The 6000-nt window shown below is 49.8% G+C and overlaps 1 protein-coding gene across 1 annotated transcript in view; it reads left to right on the top strand.

Moving 5' to 3' along the window:
• The first annotated feature begins 3806 nt into the window (after positions 1 to 3806).
• MOSPD1 (motile sperm domain containing 1) overlaps positions 3807 to 6000 on the top strand; it is a 50743-nt gene continuing 48549 nt past the window's right edge. The window contains exon 1 of the mRNA XM_089672219.1: positions 3807 to 3960. The gene's annotated coding sequence lies outside the window, so the exon portion shown is untranslated. The remainder of the gene's footprint in view (positions 3961 to 6000) is intronic.

Below are 6000 nucleotides of genomic sequence, written 5' to 3'. Positions count from 1 at the left end.
AGGTGGTGTGGAATAGGGCATTTACAGCAAAGTATACAAAATAATGAGATGTGGAATGGAGAATGTATAGCACAAAATACAGAATCATGAGGTGTGGAATAGGTAATGAACAGCACAGTACACAGAATGATATGGTGTGAATGTACATTATAATCCAGTCCAGTTGGGATTCATTCTACATGCTGAACACTTCTGTTTGATATAACTGTAGTCATAGAGCACAACACCCTATGATAACCTTCTTGACCTCTTTAAATATTTCCGTTCAGCAGCGTACCTGTATGTCACTAGACTTTTGGTGCTTAACAGCAGCTGTAGGCATCTCCCTGGTATCTTTTTCTAAAGCTGGCTTTCTTGTAATAGCAATTGGAGCAGCTACCTAGCTGCTCGATTGCTATTACAGGCAGCGGGAGAGGATGTTCCCCTCCCCCACGCTGCCTTCTGCGACTTGCTCAGGCTCTCCCGTTCCACTGGGAGACCTGAGCGATCCGCCGGCGCATTCGTTGGCTGGACGGACAGCTGAACCAAGCCGGGATTGGCTTTGATTGGCTCTCCGTTATAGTAAACTGGAAGTGACAACACCACTTCAGGTTCACTTGGACGTAAACGCCGCCATTTTTAAAAAAATAAAAGCATTCAAAAACACTGATCTTGGTGTTCAAAATGCTATTAAGTACTTTTAAAGCAGCAGTGTAAAAAAAATTAATAATTAATACAAAAAATTAAAGTGCCTCGGTTCTCCCGTGGAAAGGCAAATGCGCGCATTGGTCCCGCGCACATGCAAATAGCAATCGATCCACACATGTGAGGTATCACTGCGAACATCAGATCCTGGGCAATAATTCTAAAGTGGTAACCTGTAAACGCTTTTAAAGTGTTGCCTATGAATAGTTGAATTTACATTGTTTTGAAATGTTTGGTATCTATTTACTCAACATAACATCTTTTATATTTTATTTAAAAAATTAGGTTATGTATTGTTTTTTTTTTGCGTTAAAATTCAAAAAAGTGTATTTAAAAAAAAAAATTGCCTGTGAAAAACTGATGCGCAAATACTGTGTGACAGAAGACATTGCAAAACCCACCAATTTATTCTGTAGAGCCTCTTTAAAAAAAAATGTAATGTTTCTAGCAATTTTGTAGCAAAAAATACTGATTGTAACATGATGGGCTGTGGGAAGAATCCCCCCACTGAGGCGTCATTCTCGCCTGGGAGGCTGCATTGTTCCCCACAGGAAGCCTGTTTAAATCATTGAAAGGGTGCATGGATCTCTAAGCACTTCCCTGAGTTCTACATTCCAATTTGTGCATCAGTCCCACAAGGATTTACACTTGTGGATGTTCTTGGAGATCTGTGCAGCTCTCCACCTGTCACTGAATTGAACAGGCTGCCTGCACCTGTGCCACCTAGGTAGGTACAGACGGCTCTTCGCATGGGTGTACATAACATTGGCTTCATGTGAATGAGGCCTCACAGATGGCTAAAACAAACCTTGATGTCAGTGGTAAATTATCTGAGAGGCAAAAATGGTGCATTGCTCTTGGAACCCCCTCATCCTCTGCAGGAACCCTCTGGTGTTCCATGGAATCCCTCATCCTCTGGAAGAACCCTCTCATCCTCTAGAAGAAACTTCTGCAGCTCCATGGAACCCTCTCACCCTCTGGAGTTCCATGGAACCCCCCCATCCACTGGAGTTCTGTGGAACCTCCTCATCTGCTGGAAGAACCCTCTGGTGTTCCATGGAATCCCTCATCCTCTGGAAGAACCCTCTCATCCTCTAGAAGAACCTTCTGCAGCTCCATGGAACCCCCTCACCCTCTGGAGTTCCATGGAACCCCCTCACCCTCTGGAGTTCCATGGAACCCCCTCATCCGTTGGAGTTCCATGGAACCCCCTCATCTGCTGGAGGAACCCTCTGGTGTTCTATGGAACACATCATCCTCTGGAGTTCCATGGAACCCCCTCATCCTCTGCAGGAACCTTCTAGTGTTCCATGGAACCCCCTCATCCTCTGGAGTTCTGTGGAACCCCCTCATCTACTGGAGGAACCCTCTGGTGTTCCATGGAACCCCTTATCCTCTGGAGTTCCATGGAACCCCTTATCCTCTGGAGTTCCATGGAACCCCCCTCATCCTCTGCAGAAACTCTCTGGAGTTCCATGGAACCCCCTCATCCTTTGGAGTTCCATAGAACCCTCTTATCCTTTAGCGGAAACCTCTGGTGTTCCATGGAACCCCCTCATCCTCTGGAGCACATGTCAAAAACAAGGCCGTGGGTCAAATCCAGCCCACGCATCTCTCCTGCAGCTGCGGTACCCCCCCCCCCCCCCCCCCCCTTGTCTCCACCACCACCTTGTGCCAGTAGTCGGCAGCAGAGAGGACAGAACTTCTACAGATCCTGCTCTTTTCTGTGCAGCTGCAGCACCACCTTGTCTCTGCCAACCCTTGTCTCAGCATTCAGCAGACTTTGGCAGCTGAATTCAGCCATCCTCCAGACCCTGCCCTTTCTGCTTCCCTGCTCCACCCCCAACTTCTTCCCAGCAGCAGCACAAGGTAATGGGGTGCACTGTGACTGTGGAGTTACCCCCTCATCCTTTGGAGGGACCCTCTGGTGTTCCATGGAACCCCCTCATCCTCTGGTGTTCCATGGAAGCCCTCATCCTCTGGGAGAACCCTCTGGTGTTCCATGGAACCCCCTCATCCTCTGGAAGAACCCTCTGAGGTTCCATGGAATCCCCTCATCCTCTTGAGGAACCCTTTGGTGTTCCATGGAACCCCTCATCCTCTTGAAGAACCCTCTAGTGTTCCATGGAACCCCCTCATCCTCTGGAAGAACCCTCTGGAGTTCCATGGAACCCCCTCATTCTCTGGAGGAACCTTCTGGAGTTCAATGGAACCCCCTCATCCTCTTGAGGAACCCTCTGGTGTTCCATAGAACCCCTCATCCTTTGGAGGAACCCTCTGGTGTTTATATAACACCCCCATCCTCTGGATGAAGCCTCTGGAGTTCCATGGAACCCTCTCATCCTCTGGAGGAACCCTCTGGTGTTCAATGGAAGCCCCTCATCCTCTGAACTAGAGGAACCCACTAGAGTTCCATGGAACCCCCCTTACCTTCTAAAGGAACCTTCTGGAGTTCAATGGAACCCCCTCATCCTCTTGAGGAACCCTCTGGTGTTCCATAGAACCCCTCATCCTTTGGAGGAACTCTCTGGCGTTCCATAGAACCACTCATCCTTTGGAGGAACCCTCTGGTGTTTATATAACACCCCCATCCTCTGGAAGAACCCTCTGGAGTTCCATGGAACCCTCTCATCCTCTGGAGGAAACCTCTGGTGTTCAATGGAAGCCCCTCATCCTCTGAAGAAGAGGAACCCACTAGAGTTCCATGGAACCCCCCTTACCTTCTAAAGGAACCTTCTGGAGTTCCATGGAACCCCCTCATCCTTTCGAGAACCCTCAAGTGTTCTATGGAACCCCCTCATCCTGGAGGAACCCTCTGGAGTTCCATGGAACCCCCTCTTCCTCTGGAGGTCTATGGTAGAGGAAGGCTGGCCCAAAGAGAGGGTGATGAGCTGTGTGTGAAAAGTTATGAGTGGTTTGTGTCGGGCAGGTGAGGAGGTATAAGCAGGTGGTCAGTGAAGGACGGTGGGTCAGGAGGATGGATCGCAGTGTCCGGCAGCGGGGTGCGGAGTAGATGGCAGGAAGGACACTGCTGCCCCATAGAACCCCCCATGTCCCCGGCTCTGTTCTGTAGTCCGGTGAAGCGGAGGCCTCTCACCCCAGCTACTGTGATCCGTCTGACGAGGACGGAGCCGGCTGGACTGTGTGTTCCGCTGACAGAGGCGGCAGCAGAAGCTCAGCATCCGCAGCAGGAGCTGTGACGTCAGCACTGTGGCTCCGGGGCGGCACTGCGGCCAGAGGCAGCTGACAAAGGGACGGAGAGGCGGCGGAGAGAAGGTACACGGAGGGACCGGGGGGAGGAGGAGGAGGGATCGGAGGGACACAGCAGCCCGGGGGGGGAGGGGAGACACGATCGCCGCCACTGAGCCGAATACCGAGCAGAGTACACAGTGTGTGATCCGCACTGACATGGACTCCTGACTCTGCACAGCCACAGATTAGCACTGTGTACAGCCATCCTCCTCCAGCTGATCACACGTGTATGGAGGACGGACACCGAGCTTTGTCCTACCTACACCGACCCACAATGCTGCCGGAGCCCAGGAATGGACGCATCCCACCTACAGGGACTGCATGGGCCCCCATTCACTACAATAACACATAGCACAACAAAGCAGACATGGGCCAAGTGGGGTCACCGGTGTGATGATCATATTTAGTAAACACCAAATCACACATAGTCCTTGTATGGGAGCATTTGTAGGGTCCCAATAGATCAGGAGATGGTGGGATATCATCATGATCACCTTGGGTCACATCTAAGACTATAGTGATCAACATTCATTGGTCTAAAAGCTGTATGTTACATTATGATGATAAAATATACAATGTTCCAAAACTTTCATAGGTATGGAATGTATCATCTCCAATATCTGAAAGGATACCCCAGGTACTCACTAAAAGGCACGGGGCGCCCAGTAGAAAACATGGGGCATCCAGGAGAAGACATGGGACACTCAATAGAAGGCATGGGGCATCCAGGGGAAGACATGGGACACTCAATAGAAGGCATGGGGCATCCAGGGGAAGACAGGGGCACTCAATAGAAGGCATGGGGCATCCAGGGGAAGACAGGGGCACTCAATAGAAGGCATGGGGCATCCAGGGGAAGACATGGGACACTCAATAGAAGGCATGGGGCATCCAGGGGATGACATGGGACACTCAATAGAAGGCATGGGGCATCCAGGGGAAGACACAGGGCACTCGGTAGAAGACACGGGGCACTCGGTTGAAGACACGGGGCATTCAGGAAAAGACATGGGGCTTCCAGGAGATGACATGGCGCACTTATTTATTTATTAATTTCAGGTACTTATATAGCGCTGTCAATTTACGCAGCGCTTTACATATATATCGTACATTCACATCAGTCCCTAACCCTCAAGGGGCGTACAATCTAACTTAGTAGAAGACATGGGGCATCCAAGACCAGACATGGCACACTCAGTAGAAGACATGGGGCATTCAGTAGAAGACATGGGGCATTCAGTAGAAGACATGGGGCACTCAGTAGAAGACATGGGGCACTCAGTAGAAGACATGGGGCACTCAGTAGACGACATGGTGCACTCAGTAGAAGACATGGTGCACTCAGTAGAAGACATGGTGCACTCAGTAGAAGACATGGTGCACTCAGTAGAAGACATGGTGCACTCAGTAGAAGACATGGTGCACTCAGTAGAAGACATGGTGCACTCAGTAGAAGACATGGGGCACTCAGTAGAAGACATGGGGCACTCAGGAGAAGACATGGGCCATTCAGGAAAAGACACGGGGCATTCAGGAGAAGCCACGGGGCATTCGGTAGAAGACACAGGGCACCCAGTAAATACCTGGGACACTCAGTTGAAGACACAGGGCACTCAGTAGAAGACATGGTGCACTCAGTAGAAGGCATGGGACATGTGCCATGGGTGCCAGAGTTTAGCAACATCCCTAACCTTTAACCTGTTCAAAGCCCCCCTTCCCCCAGGGCCCCCATACCATTTGTTTAGAACAGGGTTTCTCAACCAGAGTTCCATGGAACCCTAGGTTTCCTCCAGAGGTTGCTAGGGATTGCTAGAATAATCTGCAATTTTTGCTTCTCAGATCCCACTGACACCATTTATCTTTTTAGCTATCTGTAAGGGGGTAATTCTTCCCAATGACCACAAATGTAAGGAGCATTCTTCCCAATGATCATCACACTACTGTATGACGAGTTGTAAATATAGTAATTATTACCAGGGGTTCCCTGAAGCTTTAAAGTTTTTTTTCAAGGTTCCTCTGTGTTGAAATGGTTGATAAAGACTGGTTTAGAGAACCAGCCTTTCA

The sequence above is a fragment of the Staurois parvus genome, unplaced genomic scaffold, assembly GCF_062004578.1.
Source record: "Staurois parvus isolate SC_StPar_1 unplaced genomic scaffold, SC_StPar_1.0 ptg000123l, whole genome shotgun sequence".
Classification (NCBI taxonomy): domain Eukaryota; kingdom Metazoa; phylum Chordata; class Amphibia; order Anura; family Ranidae; genus Staurois; species Staurois parvus.
The sequence above is the reverse complement of the archived record's forward strand: the minus strand, read 5'-3'. Positions and strand labels throughout refer to the sequence as shown.